The 24380-nt window shown below is 43.6% G+C and overlaps 1 long non-coding RNA gene across 1 annotated transcript in view; it reads left to right on the top strand.

Annotated features, from left to right (window-relative positions):
- Window positions 1-235: 235 nt before the first annotated feature.
- Window positions 236-24380, top strand: part of LOC138452554 (uncharacterized) — a 35554-nt gene continuing 11409 nt past the window's right edge. Inside the window, exons 1-2 of the long non-coding RNA XR_011260216.1 lie at window positions 236-302; window positions 4106-4156. This is a non-coding gene — a long non-coding RNA (uncharacterized lncRNA). The remainder of the gene's footprint in view (window positions 303-4105; window positions 4157-24380) is intronic.

Genomic DNA, 24380 nt, shown 5'->3' with positions numbered 1-24380 from the left:
GTGGGTAAAACCTGTGCATTTCTCCATAATATCCTAAACTTAACAGGTAAGCAAATGCATGTTCCCAGGCGAGGGGCTCACCACAGACCTAGGAGCAATGCAGACATTTTGTAGCGTGGAAGGGAGTTCTACCTGTGGTGTGGGGCAGTCCTCCCTCTAATTCGATGCATGGAGCTGGCATTGTACACGCTAGGCCTTTCATTAACTTTTCAATTATATTTAAACTCTTTTTAAGTGCTCTTGGACTACACCGGATCCTGAGGAAGAGAGCCTATGGAGGCGTGTGAAGCGAGCTATCATTGGTAAGCCGCATGTACTATATGTTTTATTGAGAACTCTCGCTACCCATGTATCATTCGCTTTTCCAGTATACAGACTTTATAACTCACATTTTATATAGAATGAATATATAACGAAAATGATATAACGAAAAACGTAACGAAAATGTAGGTGGGGCTGGGGTAAAGGGTTAAATCTTGTCGGGAAACAGTTGGGGTGCATTTTTAGGGATGGGAAACAAGGATTTCTGAGCCCCAGTCCCCAAAAAAAGAATTAAAAAATTGTTATGTTTTGTTGTTATAGCATTCTCACTATATGTGCATTTGTTATAAAATTATTCATTATAAAAACTTGTAACCGCATTTCCTTATTTTTGAAAAGTGTGATTTATTAAACGCCATATCGGTCCTGCACTGCCCAGTCTAGTCTTGCTCCCAAGACAAGCTCATTGCCCTCGAGTAAGTGTGTGAGACATGGGTTCCTAGTTATAGTTTCGACCGTCAAAGTTTCGAATGCCAATAGTTTTGACACAAAAGTGGTGAAAAAAAGTTTTGATTTTGAATTTTTTTTTTAAGGGGGTTTCCCTCAAACCTCCATTTAAAACAAAAAAAAAACACTTCTTTGACAATACGAATTACAAAAAATACTTTTATATATAAAAAAATAATTAGAAACTTTTTTTCGGCACTTTTGTGTCGAAACATTTGGCATTCGAAACTATTGTTTCGAAACTTTGACTGGACACCTGAGACTTGAACTACACCGTGCATTACACCTGTGTATTGTCAACCTATGGTTTCCACATGTACTGTTATTTAAAAGGAAATTTCAGTGGTTCCACCAGAGTTGGGTTCAAGCTCTGTGAGTATGTAACATACTCTCTGCCATCCTTAATGGATATATGCATTTTGAATTTTGAAATATTTATTAACGGGCACACAGCGAACTTAATCGCATCCTGGCGCAGATGGTAGCATTTATAACGAAAAGCTAGATCATACTGAGAACAAGTAGCACAGAATTTGAAAGCTGAACTGGACACTCATCAGACTTAGATAAGTCTTTAGACCTGCTCTAAATTTCAGCAGGGAGGTTGCCTGTCACAGGCACAGCGTAAGACTATTCCATAGTCGGGGTCTGGCCACTGAGAAACATCGATCACCTCTTGATATATAATTTGTCCTCGGAATAACAAGACAAAGTTGATCTTTAGATCTAAGAACTCTGGTTGGTTGGTATCGCTTCAGTTTCTTAGTCAGATTTGGTGCCAGCCCATTCAGGCATTTGGAAACCAAGTCCCCTGTTTTGAATTCGATCGGATCATCCACCGCCAACCAATGCAGATCAATACCCATAAAGGTATGGGTGTTTTTGGTTGCACCATAAACCAGTCTTACACCCGCATTTTGAGCCTTTTGGAGGCGATGGATCTGGTTGGCTGGAACTCCAGCCAGAAGTCCATTGCAATAGTCTAGGGTGGAATTGACTAAGGCCCCAACCACCACAGCATGATCCGTAGTTAGTACATAGGGTAGTGCTTGACGCAAAAGGCGGATGTTGTAAGAAACAGATTGAACCTTGGCAGAGAGCTGGGCATTACAACCCAGGTCAATCTACCAGAATCAGATATGCAGCGTCTAAAGAGACACTAGCGGCTGATGCATGCCTTGCCAACCTTTCAGGCGCAAAATGATCATGTGCTTTACATGTGCATTTGCAGAATCTGCATAGAAGATTTCCAGGAAGGTTTCTGTTTGAAGCAGTTAATTTGGCATAAAAAGGGAACATCTTCATAATATAGAGATGTCTTTTGGCCCTCCTTGCCCTATCAACATGCACCCTCATTTTACATGGGGCAGTGCAAGACATAAAGACGTCAATGCAATGCGGGAATGCATTATGCCCTGCATTTACGCCTCCATTTCTCGCTCTGCCTCTTTTTCCTGCTGAAACAAAGTAGAGAGGGAGCGGGGATACAGTCTCTGCAAGGTTCACCTTCTCGGTCACGGGTGAATCCTTCATTTGACGTTTTATGAGAATATCATGCATGTGTAAAACGTATGGATTCCTATTGAATCCGTCTCGGTTCTGCACCTGGTCAATACCAAGTGGATTCCATTAGTAATGTGGCATGCAGAGTGGTTTTTCCAGGGGGCGTTAACTTTTCCACGAGATGCAGTGGAAAATGGAAGAGCGAGTCTGCCACGCTGTTACTCTTTCATTGTCCACTCCTCCTTGTAGACATTTAAAATTGCATGGGATCCTAAATCATGTGAGTCATGGAAGATCCCACATTTCTGTGACGGTGAGTGATTTCTCATGTGTTTGGACACGCATGTCTCTGTGTACCACAGATCTTTGAGATCAGAGCACCGTTTACACGCAAACCTGGTTTTCAGTAAATGTGAGAGGCCTGGTTCCAGAATTTCGGAATCCTTCAGGATAATCTTTATGATATGATATGATTCCAAAGATTCGGAACGGTGTTGATGCAAACTAAACGCTCAGATTCAGATTCCTTGTTGGTCCTATGCCGCTGTGCGATCCTGTAAAATAATAAATGTGCCAGCCTGATAAAGGTTACTTAATGCATGTTATCTTAAAAAATAAAAATATACAAAAGGATTGTTCTGGTTAAATGAGGAAATCAATAATATAAAAAATGTATACAGATTTTTATATCTACAGAGTTTAATCTTATTTCGCAATATGAATATTTTGATAATGTTCTTCCATAGGTTGAAAGGTTCTGATATCTATGATTCATGTTAGATCCCCCGCCGAATTCACTATACATGGATCTGTTGGATCTTTGTGATTACTGCGACCCCCAGAAGTCTGACGGCCGAAAAAAAAGCTGACTTTTTTTTCTATTTCAACCCCCATTACACCACATACATATGCAGGGGGAGACCCCCTTAAAAAAAAAACATACTTATATTACATCCCATGCCACCCACACATATAGAAGTGGTTTAAGAGGGGTAAAAAAAAGTCTGAATTTTCGGCAGTCGGAATTCTGTAGGCGACATTTTGGAATAATCCCGATCTGTTCAGTCTCATGCGTTCTACGTCCCTAATGCGCTGAATGCCTGGATACAAGAATGCAAAATCATCTTAGAGACTGTAAATGCATCTGCATTATATCTTCACATGAATCCTATGGGGGTCAAGAGGAGATGACAGCTCTTAGATTGGTCACAGCCCTGCTCCGATTCCTGCAAGCATGAGCTATTTATATATATATATATATATATATATATATATAGTGGCTACTGAAAAAGCATGGAAAACTTTACCTAAATATTTAAGGATGTTCCCGAACAGGAAATGGATGGTTGCTTTTTAATGTTTTAGGCTAAATCTATATCTAATTAGGGAGATCTCTGGCTGCAGGCAGAAGGTCCCCAGAGATAGTGCACTGTGCAGATTTTGTTGCACTGAGATTAAAAAGCTGCCTCACTTGTTCATTGACTGCTCAGTTTTATATGCAATGCAAACACAATTTTTTAAACACTGTATCCGTAATGAATTATCTATCCCTTCAACAGCCCGATTTGTGGTTAAGAATTTTAAATGGCAATACATTTTGTGCCCAAGGTCTTAGACATTGATTTTTTTATTAAATGATATTTTATAATTGTTCCTAAACTTTATAAATGATTGTTGTATGAATTGTTCTGTAATGTTATTTGTGAAAGGTTTAATGATCCAAGCACAATACAATAAAACATTAAAAAACTGTCCTACGAAAGGTTCAAAGTTTCAGATAATTTTCTAAATCAGCCTTTGTATTCTTTTTCTCCATGTTTCTTCGATTGAGAAGAAACTACGGCCACACCAGGAAGTGCAACCACTGCGAAGCAGGACCTCCTGCGTGAGTAATGTCACGGGACAAACATCCAGTCAATGTTTCTGAAGATTTGTATTTTCAGATTGGTATTTGTATTTTTTGGGCACCTTAACAATGTTTTTTTTTGCACGCCTGGTGAGAATAAAAAAACGGATTTTGCTTTCACAATTCTGACCCGAAGAAAGCGAAATAGAGGCAGAAAGGGGATGCGTGGGGACTAGAAAGTAAGAACGAGAAGAAGAGAGCGACAGAAATATGGCGAGAGAATTCACAGGTCTACTGTTTGAGAGTATCAGAGTACAAACCAAAACACCATTCCTGTCTCTTCAATGTTATGTTTAGCAGCTGTGGCTTGCATCCCGAGGCATCAGGCTAGTTGTTCTTTTGGGGGGGAAGAGTGCCCATTGAACACCATAGCTGTTGGGTTCCAATATGGCCGCCTGTTTGATTTCTTTTTTTTTTTTAAAGTGAACGCATTGCAAGTTGCACCTTTATAAGGAATGTCATAGCAGACCTTTCTGGTTTTCCATTCTTTACATTATCTGAACAGTCCGCGGATGCGGTGCACACCTTTTGCTTTGGGCAAATTTCACTGCGTGTACACTGATTAGATGCGTGTTGCTACACACACTGAAGGAAGGCACATGTACTACCTGACAGGGTCAGGGGCCTGACCATGTCAAGAGGGGATGGAGACCCCTGTCAACCTGGCAGGAGGCCTACTATGGGGTTTTACAGAGACAGTCCTGCCCCAGAGGTGGGGTGTGGGAGTTGAGAGGGCCCCAGTCCCTGTCCCTTGTAGATGTGCTTGGCTGAATATTTCAACTGCCCGTTGCGCCACACCTGCTGCGGCTTGGCACTCTTACTCTTTTCTTTTAGGACAATGCATAGGGCCTCTCTTGGCCCTCCTCCCGCTCCCACCTGTGAGGCTAAAAACTTCGGGGTCATCTTCGACTCCACACTCTCCTTCTCTCCTGACATCTCTGACGTCTCTAAAAAGTCACACTACCAGCTGCATCTCCTCAGAGGTATTCTTCCTTTCTCTCCTTCCCACAGAAGCTCACCGTCTCCAGAGCTCTGGTTCTCTCTAGGCTGGACTACTGTAATAGCCTCTATCTAAATCTGCCTGCCTCGACTCTCCGCCCTCTGCAACTCATCCAGAACAGGACTGCGAGACTTGTCCTTGGCCTCAAGCCCAGGGATCGTATCTCTCCAGGACTGAAATTGCTACACTGGCTCTCAGTGGCTGCGAGGATTAAGTTCAAAACCCTCTGCATTGTCCACAAGGCCTTCTGGGGCCTGGGGCCTCAATACCTTCAACTCTCTCTTCCTAAATGCCTTCCTTCTCGAGCTCTCTGCTCATCTGCCTCAAACTCCCTCAGGGTCAGTCGCTTCTCCAAGCAACAAGTTGGTGGTAGATCTCTTTCTTCGGCTGGGGCCTCACTCTGGAACAGCCTCCCTGCCCCTTGAAACTTGAGGAGAACCATCTCTGGTTCCGGAAGCACCTCAAAACCTTTCTCTTTAATTCTGCTTTTTCTCCTCGTCTCCCCTGCGGATTTCCTGGCTAAAACTGAAACTGCACTGGTTACCTGGCCACCCTCTAATCTGGGGCCCAGGTGCCCTCCTCCACCAGTCGCACACCTTCACTGCCTTCCTGGCAACCCCCGCACTTGGGGACTGTTTTCTGCATCCCTACAGGCCCACTACTTGACACCTGATGCATGCACTAACCCTTCACCCCTGCACTTGCCACTTGCTGGCCGTACTTTACTTATTGTTATTTATTCTATTATTCCATGTACTGCACTGTCCCTTCCCTCTTACCCCCGCACGTTCACCCTTCCCCCTTCCCATGGACTTGCGCGATCTGAATGACACCTGGCCTAGTAGGATCATGGTCTGTCTTCCTTCTGTTCCCCCTCCCTTGCCTGGTCGTGCCTTGAAACACGTGTGTATAGGCACGTTATAAATGCCTTATCATATTATATCATATCATATGATACCAGGATGATTACCAAGGAAAACCGTAACAGGCAGCTCAATTGGGTGAGAGGCGATGACCGACAGAGTGGCTGAGGAACACGTTTATTCAGAGCGGCAGTCCAGACACCACAATTATTCAGGATACAAACTCTGAAAAGTATTTTCTTTACAGTGGGACACTATGTCCATGTATGTCTTCTGATCATTGTAACTCGGGACCTGGAGAAACAGAAGCCAGCATTGGCCCGGGGAACTAGATGACAGGAGGGGGGCCAATGGAGGTGACAGAGGGAGGGTAAAAGGTGCAGAGAGACCAGGAGAGTGTGCATTGTTTGGGTGAGGCCATCTATGGAAAGGAGGACCAAGAGACCATGCAGACAGAGGACAGTCCAGCAGAGCATGGAGGCGAATTCAAAACAGTATATGCAAGGTGAATTCTTGGTTGCTGAGAGCAAGTGATACTTGAGTGTGAGAGTGCATGCTAGATGAGTGAGTGAGACTAAGGCGGATTGTAGGGGACGTGATTGAGAGTGATTGAGAAAAGAGATTTAGAGAGTGAAAGGAAGGTTACTGGGAGAAGTTATGGATGGCGTGTAGAGAAGTAGGAGGGAGTAGTAGGAACAGTGGGGAGTAGTGGGAGAAAAAGGGGAGAGTAGTGAGAGGAGTGGAGAGCAGTGGGAGGAGAGTAGTGGGGCTTGTGGAGATCAGTGGGAGAAGTGGATAGCAGAGGGACAAATAGAGAGTAGTGGGAAGAGGAAGTAGTAGGGAATAATATCTGAGGGTGCAAGGAGGGAGGAGAGAGAGAGGAACATCGGTGGGTCGGAAGAGGAAATGTGAGGGAGAGTAGTGGGAAAAATCGCAGGGTGAAGAGTAGGAGGGAGGGAAAGAAGACAAAGAGAAGTTCAGTTAAAGGAGCACAAGGGCATTGAAAAAAGGGCAAGTGAATCCTGGCTAATAGGGTATTACCTGAATTGTTCGAGTACAATTGTTCGAATGATACAATTAACCGAATTACAGGGGTCCGAATTGACCTTCTGCACAATTGACCGTATGGTCATTTTTATATATATAATGGGTTGGGTTGGGGTAATAATTATATAAGGGGATTGGGTGGGACGTTGGGGTGGGGGTTGGATTGGGTGGGTGGCTGCAGGGGGTTTCCCCCCACATATATATCCTAATTGACCATTTAAATTCGGTCAATTGTGCAGAAGGTCAATTGTCATTCGGACAATTGTCATTCGAACAATTTGTATACAACCGCTAATAAGAAGGCACTCAATCCAGAAGGAAAGCTCATTGTGATTTTTGTAGTAATCCCGGATAGGATTCCCCTAGCAATTCCCAGAGGGAGACATATACATAAGGTGTTTGTCTTTAGGCCATAGCACCAGGAAGCTAGATTTCCGATAGTAAGGGTTACCGATCTCTAGTGGTAACCTTGAGGCTCCGGGAGGCCTGGGCTAGAGAGGGAAAAGCCCACAGGAGACAAGAAAGCAAGGGATGGACTTTAGTCAGCCCCTTTGCAGATATTGCAATAGAAATCCCTGAAACGTATTTGAGAGTTGGTGTGTTCTTGCGCCCACCTGTGACATTGATTGTGCCCTGGGAGCACGAATTACAATAGACTTTTCATGCAGACAATTTGACTAATCTCCTATATCTCTAATTACCATTTCTTAGCTTTATTGGCGTTTTTAGGGGATTCGTTGATTCCTTTTGAAATTTTGATGTTGGAATTCAGAGAACTACCTTGAAGCTTAAGATCTATTTGGGAGGTTCTCTTTACTTCATATTGACTGGGGGGGTTGGATTTGGCATTTGGAGAGCACTTTAGGGCTGATCTAAGTTTATTTCATGGATGGGGTTATATATATAGGTTTTGTTTGGAACATTTGTATTATTTTAGCAACATAGAAACAGAACAATGTTGGATCCTTACAATCTAGTAGTAGATAGTAGTAGATATGCTTTATTTCGGTTACATTGAACCATAAAAGCCAAAAAGAGAGTACAATGTTACAAAAGCAGCAAGATGTCATCTTCATGCATGCTACAGAAGTTCCAAGTATGAGACATCAGAAATCACAATATATTCACAATAATAAACATTTTTTAAAAGAGTAATTTATAATGGCAAGTGCCCTAAACTAGTCTGATTTCTCTTTGGGTTTTGCAATAGATGAGAACTGCAAGTGCAACAACCAACCTTCCCATTTTAACAATAAAAACAATCTTCTATAGCCACAGGTTCCAGGTTTTAAGACCCTAAAAAAAAGCACAAATACACCAAAATCATTAAAAAGCTAGCAGTGCGAGAATTAAGACCAGTTACAGGCTTTTGCAAGATAAATTGATACTACAAATACTCTAGAAATGCTTTGAGGGTTTGTACAAGAATCAGGTTCACCAACCACAGTATCAATCTTATCTGAATTAAGAAATGGTAAAAGCCACCTTCGTCTAAGGTACCACAGAACCGGACAAAACAACATAACATGAATTTAATCCTCTTTTGCATTTCCACAAAGGGGACAACTAGCAGTTGCCGCGGCAGATCTGTTCTTTGTGAAATTGTTTCATTGAAGGATTCCCGATCGTAGTTTTACATACAAGCATCTCTCCAATGGTTTAGTTATCCAGGAGAGGTATTGTTCTAGCCTTAATGTAGGTTTGTTGCAGAGGTATTTATGAAGCAAACTCTTTAGTTTGTTTCTTCATAAATAGTCCGGCAAGGCCACGTCCCAATAAAAGGTCTTGAATATTTGAGAACTGGCTTTAACCAGAATTTCTGGACTAGACCAAAAAGAGTCCAGTTCACTCTTCAGTAATACGGCCGTCACGTACTTAAACCAGGTCCATGGTTAGGATTATTGGCTAGGATAACCTTCATTGACCATTTGTAGACCTCCAATTCTGGTCGCGTCTATAGCTTACTCCAAAGTAGAACTCGTTTTAACTGGGCATGATAGTCAATTCCAGCCTGTCCCAACTCTAGGTTATCTACTGTACTCAAAGTGCCATGGGGTAAGCCTAACAGTTTTAGCGGTTGCATGATAACCCAGACTTCCACAGCCTACAGTACCAGTTCATCTATTTATAATTACATTCGTTTTTTGAAGTTGGGAGTTCCAAAATCTGGTAGTATTAAATCGGACCCCAAATAGTCATACAATTCAACATTTTCTATTCTAACACCATCAATTTCAATGTCACGGGGGAAGGCGTATATTGGAGCAATGCATGTTTATATTTGTGATGCATTTATAATCAACTATTTTGTGCTGCATATTGATACACATTCAATAAAAGTATTTTTTAGGACTTGGGGGATACAGAAAACTGTACTAATCCACAAAGAAGCGGATGTTTGTACACTCATTCCCTATGAAAGAGGCACCAGTTTTAGACCTCAGTAAAGATCTCGCAATATCATCAATAAAAAGTGTAAATAGATAAGGGGCCATTACGCATCCCTGTTTCACCCCTTTTGTGACAGGGAAAAGCTTAAGTTTGTTCACCCTGTTATCCCCATCTGCCTGTAGCTATATTAAAAATTTAAAGGGCCTGAATGCAAGAAACTAATGGAAAATGAAGACCCAACTCCAGCAAAGTATCACATAATAGTTTGTAGTCAGCGTTATCAAAGGCAGCTTTTAGATCAATAAATGCCATGTAGAGGGGCATAGCCTTTTGAAAAACATATTTATGGACAATCAAATCTAATCGGAGGCTTGTTCAATCGTACCTATGACCCTCCAAAAGCATGCTTGTGTATAATGAAGAAATTTTAGCTCATCAATATGTAAAAGCAAGCGATTAGCAAGGATCTTTGCATGACCTTTCCCCAGGCAGTCGAGAAGTGAAATAGGTCTATAATTTGTCAGGACATTACTGTCTCCCTTTTTGATGATAGGGACTACCACAGCTGAGCACCATGACATTGGTGGTTCCTAATATTTGGTGAGCAAATTGACAGGTTTTAGAAGAAATGGAGCCCAAAATGAGGGTTCTACTTTAAAAAGATCAATGGGAATGCCATCCGGTCCTGGTGTTTTATTATTCCTTTACGCAGCGAGAGCAGAAAGCACTTCTTCCTCTGTAAATCACAGAGGAGTGTCATTGGCAATAGACAAGTCTTCGGGCACTATTGGAATGGAATTATTTGTTGGTGTTGACTCATAAAGTCGATTAAAGTGGTCACACCACACAGAGGCAGGAACGGTCATAATAGGACTCATACCTGCATTTAAGTTGCCACGTGAAAGAATCATCCAAGCCTTCTTTTGGTCATTTTCCCAGCATGGTTTCTTTAGACTGTTGCATCTACTTTCAATTTCGTCCTCTTATTTTCTTGATTATAGCTTTATAAACAGTTCTCCTTTGATTTACCAAATTTACTGCATCACGACTGTCAGAATACAAGTTTACTCTTGGCTTTTTTACAGTCCTCATCAAAACAACTTTTGTATTTCCTCCTTTGGCATGGGTATTATACTGGCAAAGTGCTCGTCTTGGAAGCAAATCGACACAGAGCAATACAGGTTTAAATCCCGGGTCTGTGCTTTTAGCGCGTTATAAAAAACTCCATTATAATTTTAGTAGTACATCAGGGTTTAACAGGTGGTCGATTAAAAAAGGGGCATATATTGTGTGCTAGATCTGCATAAAAAGTGAACTTGTGATGCTCACGGGAATTTTCATTAATAAATACAGATACGATCGGATCCACTCCCCTTAGGTCTCATCCCTCAATTGTTCATTATTTAAAGGGTCCCACTTTATGTTATGGCCATTGTTTGATCAGGTACTATAAAGCACATGCGTTTAGTAATACGCTTCTGTATATCGTAGTTCTGAGTAACTGTCAAAGCATTAAGTTTACTTTCATGTTGATCCGTGACACTAAAGGTTTTAAGTATATGCCAGTGAGGGATGCTAATCAAACAATAATCAATAAAACTAGCTACGTTCATTGCCCTAAATATAGGTTTAGCTGGGACATCTCCCAATACAGCCATATTTAGGGTTCTAAGGCCTCATTCTGCAAATATTGTGGCCAGCTCTTGTGTATGACTGTAACATGTTCATGTGGTGGGTACCAAGAACCTTGGGATACCTGGGACCTCATCCTCAGCTTCCAAAATATCTATGGTTCTATTTGGGCATCAAGGTCACCGGATACCATGATGATTTCAGTCCTATCCTCAACCCCAGATTAGGACACAGTGTCCAACCAGTGTCATAGTGAAGCGATGATCATAAAAGCAGAAGTGGTGCCAAGAAATTGAATATAGGAATTAAACAAAACTAACTGTTTACCATCTGATACGCACCTTTTCCATTTCTGAATGTCCGGGCATATTTAATCAATAGCCACTACTCTAGCGTTGATGTCAATTCTTGTTGTGATTAGGGGACCACATGCTAGATGTGCTACGTGTACGATAAACTGGTAGAGAATTCATGTGTGCCTGTGAAGTGCCATAATTACTTTGCCTTGGGGGTAATGTTGGTCTTGTTTCTATATTAGTACTCTTTGTATAAACCAATGGGCCTATTGCTTTCTGTGCTTGTTTGTCAATCACCATCAACAAGGATTCAATATGCCTTCAAAAACGATTGCTGGTGCTTCCCAGGAGGCTGGTGCTGGTCAGTGGGGGCTAGTGACGCAGTCTCTTGGTTGATAGGAGTCCCCTATTCTGCAAGAAATTCTGTAGATTCCTAGTGAGGCCTTTATGACCCACATCAGGAACATCATTTCACCAAAATGCCAGGGGTAGCGGATGTGACATCACACGACCCTTGACCCCCTGATGACATCACAGGAAGTGGTCATTTGACCCCACCCCAAAGTGATATCACGGGAAGCGATGGAACACAGCCTTTCACTCATTAACAAAACAGGAAGTGGCGTCACATAGCATTGTACACTACGAAAAATATGGTTGCGATACCACTATAATGTGATGTACATTTCATACAAGAATGGATCGCCATAGGTATCGTTAAGATCAGTGTGTATAGGCCCATATTACCAAATTACTGTGAATGCAAGCAGACGTCCATGACCAAATGATAATGATGTGTTATTATATAGCTCTTACGCTTAAGCGCTTTATATAGAAAAAATATACACTCAATATCACCCAACCTCGGTTGGTACTCATTTATCGACCTCAGAAGGATGAAAGGCTGAGTTGAGGCGTTTAAGAACAGACTTAATCAGTGATTCAACCCCTGAAGTGTGCCTGAAATAAACCTTTAATGAGTCTAGCAATTATTGTATAGATTTCCAGAAAGACACATTATTTGGTATTCCTATTCTTTTTTTCATATAGGGTCTGTGCTGAAAGTGTTAGACTTGTGGCGATCCTGTTCTTATTTTTCTTCTTTTTTTTTAAGGGGCCTGAACAAGAAAGCCAGCCACTCCAGAAGCCAAGAGCCACATGGTGCTGGCCACAGCCCAGGAGCTTGTATAACCAAAAAAAAAAAAGTTTTTTTTTTTGGTTTCTTTTTAGAGGTCGCAAGGGCGACTTCAGAGGTCGCAATTGCGACCTCTGGCGATCCCTAAATGACATCCCTGACCCACATCTGCAATCAAGGCCCTCGATTTGTTCCCCCCACATAGAGCACCCAGTTCTCTTGTGACGTCAGATATTACTTCGCTCAGGGCAAGGAAACCTTTAATTTCTTGAATATCTTTCCTCAGAAGGCCACCACCAGAACATCTGCTCCAGCCAGCATTATTAAAGATAAGATTTGCATTTTCAGACCTCACCGTTGAACGGATTGAGAGTGATACAGGGTCTAAAAATGTTTTGGGCGTATGGGGGGATTGAGGGATGGATTCCTCAGCAAGGGGCCGATTCATGGGATTTTCTAGCGCAGTGCGAAGTGACTTTGCACTGCCAACAAACACCCTGATTCACAAAGCGGTGCACCGCACTGCCAGCAAGCACCCTGATTCACAGAGCGGTGCACCGCACTGCCAACAAACACCCTGATTCACAGAGCGGTGCACTGCACTGCCAAAAAACACTCTGATTCACAGAGCGGTTCACCGCACTGCCAACAAACGCAAAGCGGTGCACCACACTGCCAACAAACACCCTGATTCACAGAGCGGTGCACCGCACTGCCAACAAACACCCTGATTCACAGAGCGGTGCACTGCACTGCCAAAAAGCACTCTGATTCACAGAGCGGTGCACCGCACTGCCAACAAACGCAAAGCGGTGCACCACACTGCCAACAAACACCCTGATTCATAGAGCGGTGCACCGCACTGCCAAAAAACACTCTGATTCACAGAGCGGTGCACTGCACTGCCAACAAACGCAAAGCGGTGCACCACACTGCCAACAAACACCCTGATTCACAGAGCGGTGCACCACACTGCCAACAAACACCCTGATTCACTGAGCGGTGCACCGCACTGCCAAAAAACACTCTGATTCACAGAGCGGTGCACCGCACTGCCGACAAACGCAGAGCGGTGCACCACACTGCCAACAAACACCCTGATTCACAGAGCGGTGCACCCCACTGCCAACAAACACCCTGATTCACAGAGCGGTGCACCGCACTGCCAACAAACACCCTGATTCACAGAGCGGTGCACCACTTTTGCCCCAGTGCAAAGTCACTTGGCACAATTCTGTGATTCAGGGCGTTTGGTGGAAGTTCAAAGTCACTTTGCACCAGTGTAAAGTCACTTTGCACCGTGCTACATATTCCATGAATTGGACCCTAACTTTTACCCAATCACCGGCCAGAAACAAAAATCTATCAGAGCAAGGAATGGATGGCACATCGATTACATCCTCTCCTCTAGTTCATGTACCTGGTTCGCAGAGCTGTCTACCGCAGCCTCAGGCTGTATTTGAGCCACGCCATTATCTAATGGTTAGTCTGACTGGGACAACAGAAAGAGCAGGGCGTCATCTCTAATACTTGCACGGCAATCAGCCACAACAGTGTAGCATTGGCCACCATCTTGTACTGGTGGTCGAGAGGATCTCGCATAGCTCAGGCATTGGTGCTTGAATAATGGAGTCTGTGGTTTTCTATAGGTTTTTTAAAAAACGTGGTCTGAATACCTGTGGACTTTTCATTATCTGGTTTAGTGAGAATAAACCTTGGGAAGATAGCTTAGGGGCAACGTGCTCGCCTTGGAAGAACGACGACATGGAGTAACACAGGTTCGATCCCCGGCTAAGCACTTAGAAACCTCTGGGTATTAAGCACGTTATAAATAACCAATCATATCATACCACAGGGTGAAGAATGTTTAGGGTTGGAATTATGTTGGCAGACTTTCCCATTCATTCTGGAAGAAGAATATTAATTTATTTCCTTGTTATCCAGATGAACTAAAATAACCTTTATTTCATTGGTCAGTAAGTTTGCATCCTCTGTCAAGGCCATCAGTTTGGCAGTTTCTGTAGACTTCCCATCTGGCGAGGTTGTGGTAATTGCCTTTCTTTTAAACATAACGAGTTATCGTATTAAGCTCCGAGGCAGCATGCTCGCCTTGCAAGCAAGATAACATGGAGCAACACAGGTTCGATCCCTGGGTCCGCGCTTAGAAACCTCTAAGGATTAAGTGCGTTATATGAGACAGAGTTGATTGCTTCGAAGTCGGAATAAACATCCTCACGGACTCAATAACCACCGTCCTTGTAGTTTCCACGCATGACTTCTCCTATCATGTGTTTCATTCGAGATTACTTCTTCAATATAGCGAAGTAAAGGCATATGGCATAACTATTCTCTGTTGGTCAATGCTAGCTCATCCCTGGTTTGATCAAAGGATTTTGGAACAAAGTTCTCATACAGATGTGCAACTGGCATGTCCCATCAACAGCTTCTTTGCCTGAGAAGGGTCTCGTTATTAGAATGCAGCAGCAGCGCCGCCATTGTGCTAACCTAAGGCGGAACTATCGTGGTGGGGATAGATGTGTGACGCAATGTCTGTTGCCAGATGTTCATCATTTGGCCTACTATGGCATGGCGTTTAATATGTTTGGGGATCAATCTAGGCGGAATAGCGATAATCTCGACCGGTGTAAAGGGTTGAAGTGCTGCTATTTCCATTACCCACCAACTGGACCTGTCCGAGTTACTCATCCGCAGTTTGAACCAATACCACTGTGTCGCTTGGTGAAACGCTCTCCCCTATCTTCTTTACTGGCCTGTATGATTTTGAGATTGATTCTGACTTTCTTATGCCGTCATAGGAACATACTAAAGTAGGGCTCACCTGGGCCAGATAAACCATTTTTGGTGAGGGAGTTCATTTTAATAGTATTAGTCCTTGCAGTCAATGATAATGGGGGGATATTCCATCTGTCCAGGCCCAATTTCATTCTAGTCACCATCGGTGGGTAATTGATGTTGTCAATCTATGGCAGTCGGGCCGACGTGTATTCCCACATACTTAACTGCATCGGTCTGAAGACTAAAGGGTGTTACTTCACCCGGATCCAAAGGGATGTCTGTTCTAAGTGGCATCATTTCTGAAGTTGACGTTATATCCTGCAATCAGTCAGAATTCCCACAATAATGCCAGTGTGCATGGTAGAGTTCTTGGACAGTAGCCTGTATACAAAAAATATCATCAGCATATGGTGATTTGCGATGTTCGTTTTCACATGTTCCGATGCCTTTTTATCTGTAACAAACCTGAAGGCTAGGGGCTCAATCATCACCAGGACATGTTATTGCAGGGACAATAGACAACCCTGTCTACTGCCAGTGTGCAATAGGAATGGAGGTGATACATTGCCATGCTTCCTTTGCTCTGTAATATAGGAATTTGACCATATCAAGAAAATATCCCCCTAATGCCGAACCTAGCCAATACCATAAACATTTTATCCCAGCGGACTCTATCGAAGGCTTTCTCTGCATCGAGGGATAAGATCACATCATCCACGCCGACCGGGTCACTATTATATTCAAGAGTCTCCTCATATTGTCTTGAGAGTGCCTGCCAATTATAAATCCTGTCTGATCATGAGGTACCAGTTTAGGCAAAAGGTGTTCAAGCCGCCCCAAGACATTTAGCCAGAATTTTCACATCAGCATTGATCAAAGGTATTGGTCTGTATGAACCACACAATGTAGGGCCTTTGCCAGGTTTATGAAAAATGGCAATGTTGGCTGAACCCATTGAGTGGGGCAACCGGCTCACCCTGTGAGCCTCATCGAACAGTACAGCTATTTTGGGTGAAATATTATCTTTCATCTTCTTGTAAAGCTCTATCGGGAGACTGTCCGGTCCAGCCACCGTGGTCAGCTTGGTATTGCGCTATTTATCTCGGCCATGGAAATCGATGTATTTAAGGACTTACGGTTTACGGCTCTTCATCCGATAGTCGTGGTAATTCTACCAGTAATAGGAAAGCAGAGATTTGGTCCAGGTCTGTATACAGAAGGGACGCATGCATGTCAGAGTAGTAAGCTGCAAATGCCTTATCAATAGCATCTGTCACTTTCCACCTTAGTGTTGAGGCACTGTATTTCTTTTATAGCCGGGTCCAGTTCTATAGAAAGAGATTAATGGTTATCTTCCACCGGGTGATGAAATGACAGAAATGACAGAGTCTCTCTCCTGAATCACTTGTTTTTGAAAAGAAAGTCATTGCGGAGGTCACCGGCATGGAAGATAACCATCGGAGGACGTTTCACAACCTATCCAACCAGGAACGCAAAGCCCTTGACTCCTTGTCCACTAATCCATCGATCATTATAAAGAAGGCGGATAAAGGTGGAGGAATTGTGGTTCTTAACCGCACCGATTACATTGATGAATGCGAGAGACAATTGAGCAATACCTCCTACTATCGCCTATTAACTCAAGATCCTACCCCTGAACTTCAACGACTTATAGCTGATAAAGTGGGGAAGGCGAAAGACCGTGAATGGATCTCTAAACAAGAAGCGGACTTCCTCGTCAACAAGAAACCTAGCATTCCAACGTTCTACACCCTTCCTAAGGTACATAAAACTCTTCTGAACCCACCTGGACGTCCCATTGTAGCGGGAATCGATTCAGTCCTAGAACCGCTCTCCACTTTCGCTGACCACTACTTGAAAATATATGTACAAAAAATGCAATCTTATCTTAAAGACTCCAGAGATGTTATCAAGTGCTATGAAAATCTTGACTTTGACCCCACGACCAACCTACTTATAGGCTTGGATATTGTCTCCTTGTATACTAACATACCACAACAAGCTGCAGTGGATACCATAGAAGAAATACTTCTAACCCGAGAAGACAACGACCCAGTACCCACCTCATTTATCCTCTGGTGCGTGGAACTCGCACTGAAACGAAATTACTTCGAGTTCAACGGGAAATTTTATCAACAAACTGAGGGTACAGCTATGGGTGCCACCATGGCTCCGAGCGTGCCTAATCTATATGTTGAAACTTTCGAGAAATCACATATTTATAACAACTGCAATCCCTTCAGCAACAACATCACCAAATGGAGTCGCTACATCAATGACATTTTGGTATTGTGGAAGGGAACACAGGACGACGCCAACAATTTCTTTACCTGGGTAAATGGTCTCAATCCCCAACTACAATTCACAATGACTTCTAGTAATGAGTTTACTAACTTTCTGGACCTTACCATCTTCCCCCCTCAATGGGGTTTTGAAAATAAAACCTTATCATAAAGCGACAGATAAGAATTCCCTTCTGGATTATTCTAGCCACCACATCAAACATTTACGTAGCAACCTCCCCTTTGGCCAATTTCTCTGTCTTAAGAGGAATAGTTCTGATAAAGAAACCTACGAAGTTGAAGCTTCCACACTCAGTAAAGAGGCTACCCCAAAAAGTTAATTAAAAAATCAGCCAAAAGGGCATTTAATAATAATCGGGAAGCACTGTTAGAACCCAAGCCAACAAAACCAAAAGAGGATCGTATTGTCTGTGTGAACACCTTTACGGACCAGAGTTTTGAAATCACCAACATCATAAAGAAAAACTGGAAGATTTTCAGAACCGCTACTCAAGCTATCCCTATGCCTATTTTTGCTTATAAAAGAGGCAATATAGTTAGTAATAGCAAACTGAAATCGGTCAATATTCCGGAACCTAAATTGACCACCCTTTGGGGTCTCCCAGAAGCCACTGGGCATTATCCCTGCGGCACATGTGGCATCTGCAAATTAACTGCTAGAACTAAAGAAGTTGATGTTGGCCTCTCAAAACGCTGGACCCAAAAGAGCCTCACTAATTGTAATACCGATTTTGTGGTATATATGATTACCTGTATATGTGGATTGCATTATGTCGGCAAAACTGCCAGAAAAGTAAAAACATGCATAATGGAACATCGGAGCTGTTTGAAGAACAGAACTGAGAATGCTCCGCTTGTGAAACACTTCAATCTCCTGAAACACAAATATGAGGACTTCACTTGGACGGTCCTCCTGGCCCTGAAAAGAATGAATAACACAGCACGTGAAAAGAAACTGTTGAAAATGGAACAAAAGATGATCTTTACCCTACATAGTGATGTTACGGGGCTCAATGAGTCGATCGATTGGCATAATAGTTCGTTTTCTCTTGTAATATCTCTTTGTTCATTATGACATATGGAGTATCTATTTACGATGTACCTACAGGCAACTCTCCCACTGTGGTTGTATCACTCTGGAGCTCATTGGTCAGTTACCTCGCTCACCCCGAGTTTTCCCTAGCCCCCCCCTTTTTTAAGATCCTCCTTCTATTAGGATCCTTGTCCTTTCTCATATCACAGGTTTTCTCCACTAACTCACACTGGTATACTTCGTGCCCGTTATACACTATCTGCCACTTCATTCCAAGATGGCTGCCGGGCTTTACCTATTCACGGCACCCTTCTTCGGTCGAACAGACATAGTAGTAGGACTCCCGGGGTTACCCTTGACTACCAGCCTGCATCAGCCGCATCGCACAGCCACTGGATACATTCTGTTTGATCCTACGAGTGCAGTAGACTTGCCCGCCGTGCACTCCTCCTCATTTGGTAAGTGATTCTGCGATCTAACGGTTTGCAAGATGCTTCTCGCTCTCCTTTGCATCACCTTGTCCTTTGATGCAGGTTCGATCGTTTTTTAACCCTGATCGTACTGTTTTTTCTCAATTTTTATTTTTTAGTGCGGATCGCGGTGATTCATCCCCCGTTTCTACATCTATGGGCTTACTAAGGTAATTTATTCCTTTTACTTGTGATCACCGACACGCTGTCCACCGCGGGATTATTTTCCCCGAGTGTTGTTCACCTGGGCGGATAGTTGTGCTCCGGTCCCATCGATCACCATACTATTGCACACTTAATAAGGGATTGTCACTGCCGTTAGGTCCCCGCCTGGTGGCCCTACACAGACTTGGCTTGGTCACTTGTTTCACGTGTTTCTTGTGATGCAGGCCCCGCTAACTCTCTGCCGGTTTCTCTTTTTCTTTTTTCTTTTTTCTTTGTATATTGGTGGGACTTACTGTTAACGGGTCCCCCTCTCTCACTACGAGATGCTTTTACTTAAAGACACCTACAGGGTGTCCCTTTCCCAATATTTGCTGCTGTGTTGTGTGTACTCTGAGGCTTTTTCATTTCAGCAGAAACTTTTGCTGTAGATTATTCTTTATTTCTTGTAGGGCCGCAATGGTCGCCTCCCTACACCTACTAATCTAAGTAGAGAGCCCCCACTGGCACACTGATAGGTAATTATTCCCCTTGATATGGTGCCTAGCTCATTTTTTGAACTTGCCAACGTATCTAGTTATTGATTAGCTAACCCTTTGATGTCTGTTGTTTTTATCTTTTGCAGGTGCTATGATACTTTAGTTGTATTGTTTACCACTCCAATTGTTAAATAGGCTATGCTGTAAATTAATTTCCTCCTGATGAATGTTCCACACTTTGTTTTAAAGGAACAGAAACATGTCGGGACACATTTCTGGACTGTAAACAGAGAGTAAAACTTATGTCACATTTATCCATGCCTGGTTGGGTACCATACTATTTGCTTGACAAGTACCCGCAGTGTTCGTATTTTTTCTGTATTTTTACTATAACATCGTTTTAAACTGGCCATCCGAGCCTGCTACGTATTCCCTATTGTTGTTTTGTACATTGGAAGTGACAATTTCTGTATTTTTGGACCAATCTATTTAATTGGATGTTTTAAATTTTACAATTTTTTTCGTTATTAAAATTTGATACTGACTTTTTAACTTTCACTGGTCCTTCCTAGTGTTTTACTAAGAGTGTTAATGTTTGACACCTCTAGTATCTGCTTTATAACTTTGTCTCCTTATACATTGACTACTATCCTCCCGGATATAGACAAAGTATACACTGCTAATTGTGATTAGACAGTAGTATACCGGGTTTCCTCTCCTTGTAAGTAGTATGGAACCCTTCCACCATGCTTATTCTCTGTTCATTGTCGGTGATACGCTCTGCAAGCACGTTTTATGCGACTGTTGATCTCTTTAGTCTCATTCACGTTGTCGTGAACTGTGGTGTTGGTTTCTGAGTTCTTTGGTTCAGGGTTTTCATTCGTGACAGAATCGTCTGTAGCTGGGAAGTTGTATCCATTTTGTTGTGGTTTTTGGAGGAGCTCTGCCCTCTCACCAGTGTGGCGGTCAGTGGCACTCAGTGTTGTTCTTCTGGTGACAAGATGCTCTTATGAGAGGACGGTGAAGATAATAGATGGGGCGGGCATCAGGATTTGTTGTCTCTCCTAGACCGTGTAAATGAGAAGAGCATAGATTAAGGAATTGCCCTGTGATGTCTGACCTCCTCTATGTTGGGTTCCTATGCACGTCACGCGACAAGCACAGTTGTTTGTTGACAAGGTATAGCGAGTACAGGTGATCCCCTGTCTCTCTCCACCAGTGCGCTCAGCGCCTAGAAAATGATGCTCAACCCTGGTTCAGTCATGCTGCCAGACAAACACGGAGAACCATAGGACTTCTGTCTTCAGCGACGTGGAGAGGTGCCCCCTTCTAGTGCCCTCACAGAGGATACGTTCTTGACAGCGTGTGCGGGGTGTGCTATATGTTCTGTTGTCCCACCTCCATACAACCCTGGAGGGCAGGCTGGTCAGGGGCGCGAAGGCACATCACCAATCCACTCAATTCTTGCCCAAATTCGCTCACAGCCATGGGGCCAAGGAGCTGTACAGCGCAGGCGAATGTGCTCCCCACCAGCGGCTCCGCTACGGGACCAACTAGCTGTCCAACAGGTCAAGCAACAGTCACATGAGCCTCTGCCTCAAGCCCGTAGGTTGTGTGATATTTCTTTTCCATCAACTCACAACGTATTGCCGCCAGAAGGGCACGCTGATACAAGGTCAGGTAACTCCACCCCCAGCCAGGCTGTGAGGACCCCAGACGGGGCTTGAGTTTCACAGATCCGTCTGTCCAGCAGCAGCGTCAGCTAGGAGGAGCATACCAGCTAAGCCGGTCCAGCGTATCATCAGCGCACCAGGCACTGACATCGGAGTGACTTTGCTCGTCGCACTCATCACCACACATTTCAAAGCAGGCTCTCCCGATCACAGTCACTCCCTTGTTGCGACTTCCATGGCCATAATAAGTGGTTGTCCCCAGTCATAGAATGGAGCTACAATAGGATGCAGCCATCTTGCTCAGCACTTTTGAGCGTCTCCCTACCCCACTGTGGATGGCGACATTTGTAGTTGTATTAGCTACAGCTTGGTTATGTTTTTGCTTCTTTGTGACAGCATGGACCTTGTTGAGAGATTTATAGCCCGTCTTTCATTCCAAAATAATATCTATGAAGATTTGGATGTAATTGAGTGCCCTGAGATGAAGTTGTGGCTCATGGGTCTGGGTGTGGTAGAACTGTTGCCACACCATTAACTCATGACTGTGTTGCGCGATGCTCAAGTCTACCCACGTATTTGTTGGCTCATTCATACATGCAACCAGCACACTGGGAATAGCGAATATACTTAGACAAGGATGGGACCCTGGTGTAACGAAGCTTAAGGACATATTGAGTCATTTCGATAGGTAATCGTCAACAGCACTAACTTCATATCAGAAATGTTTTGGGACCGTCTAATTGCTGGGGTTCACAATCCTCATACAATTGCTGTGGTGCAGGTTCTTGCAAGCTGCAATATTGTTGACTAATGCTGAAATGTATCAAAAGATTTTTATTGTTTTATGCTCCCTTTCTTGGACATGAATTGTCTTTTATGTAGTAATTTGTAGAACTTTTGTATTTTGTGTTTATTGGTAGAATCATATTGTGCTCCTTTTCTCAAAATTTTCTTTGTTCTTGTTTTGAAAAAGTAAGAAATCAGTGCCCTTTTTTTGTAAAAGGTTGTTTCAGCCAAACACACAAAAAAAGTAATCGTCCACTGTCTAGGCCGCACTCCTTAAGGGATTATTTAGGGAGCCCAGACCACTGCTCTGCCCCACCCCCATCATTTATGCCCTACACCCCAGCGGAGATGAGCTTTACAGAGTATATTTTTAACATTTCCAGCACTGATGTAATAAGGCGACCATAGCAGGTATTGATTAATTCCCCCTTCTGTATTCATTCTCTCAATCTAGGAAAGATGGATGGGCAGGTTGGGAGGTGTTTGAATCTCTGATTTTCAGGGTGTTTAGAGTTCTCTGTGGCAGGTGCATTAACTAATTGAGCTGCCGCAATGGCTTAACCGGCACAACGTTGTATGCCTCTCGTGAGCCCAATGTGCAGTGAACTATTCTGACTTTGCCGCACCTGCCTGGCAAGGACTCCAGGTCAACACCGGCAAGCGATGGGATCATGAAAAGGGGCACCCAATGCAAATGGTTGAACTAAAACTCAAGAAACAGACACTGCTTTAAACGGTGTTACTGTGCAAGTCCCTCTAGTAACACGCCATGTCTGTTGCCATGCTGCACTGCAGCAGAGGTGCAGGGAACTATAGCACAGTGTGGGAATTCATACATGCCAACATGCCCCATTCCATTCTGCAGCTAATTGTCTTTCTATTCCGGGAGTTGCAGCCCTGGATCCCCCATTGCAAATCCCGGACTACAAGTCCCAGAATGCAAAGTCAAGCACATCGGACTGAGTAAACACCTCCTGAATGGAATGGGGCATGTAGATACACAGGGGAGTTACTTTTCTAGCGTGTTCAGTCGCTTATGCCTTCACCTGTAGCACAGGGAGGACTCCATGTTGCCACGGCCACTGCAGGGCACGCGCACAGCATAATTGGCGCGTTCCTCCTGAGCTGTGTTAATGGAGGAGCCCTTTGCACAGGCAGGGTGGGATGTTTTCTCTGTGCTCTGTGCCACAGGCAGGCATAGGCCGGCTAGGCAAGACTCTTTACTATCTTTTTATGCACCCCCTTGCCCACCCGCATGTAGTCCAGAGTTCACCTTAAGGGATGTGCTGCACTGGAGAGGAGAGGGTGTTTGTGGGAGGGCGGTGCAGGCACACACGGTAGCAGGTACTACCCCTTATGCGGTATGTGCATCCCTGGGGAGCCTAGGCTGCAACATTTTTTTTACACATGTGCTCAATTCATGAGAACTGCCCCTTTTAAGAGGGAGAGGGGCTGCCGGATGACACCAATGCCTGCTAGAAATTAAGGTAGAGGGTTGCCCTGCCCAGGAATGCCCCTAGGATTTGCCCGCCATGGCGGCAAAATATTTGTGGTCACCTCCTTATGTGCATACATAGGGGCATCAGTGATTACAGAAAATGATATCACAGAATGAGCCTTTACTATGCAAAGATATCATGGGAAGTTCAATGAAAAACAGGTTGCCATGAGCAGGAGTCAAATAGACTGTCAGGTCCAGTATATGAATTGTCCCTGTTAATGTTTACCTACGTGGCAATATCAGGAGTGAGGCTTCTTTTCAGTAGCAGACAGTGCGAGCTGAATACTTGCAGAGACTCCTCATTGTGGGAATGAAGCATAGGGAGATGAAGCATTTGCCTGGGAGCACACACTTTGGTTAAGTGGCGAAGCCGGGATTTAAAACCATTTTGCATTTCGGCCACTTGAACACATCTCTTTCCAGATGCAATTGGTAGAAATGTTGCTTGTAAAATGTATTTTTGAAGCTTTGCTTTGAAAACACCATCTGACTGTGGAAGGCATTGCAAAAATATGGTGATTGTGTTTTGCTAACTGAAGCGAACGGCTGTTGTTCCGGACGTATCACGATTGGTTTTATTTTTATTGCGTATCTGTTTGGTCATACTGCCCAAAC

This window comes from Ambystoma mexicanum, chromosome 4p (assembly GCF_040938575.1).
Source record: "Ambystoma mexicanum isolate Mex_15411 chromosome 4p, UKY_AmexF1_1, whole genome shotgun sequence".
NCBI lineage: Eukaryota > Metazoa > Chordata > Amphibia > Caudata > Ambystomatidae > Ambystoma > Ambystoma mexicanum.
This window is presented reverse-complemented; position numbering and strand designations above follow the sequence as displayed.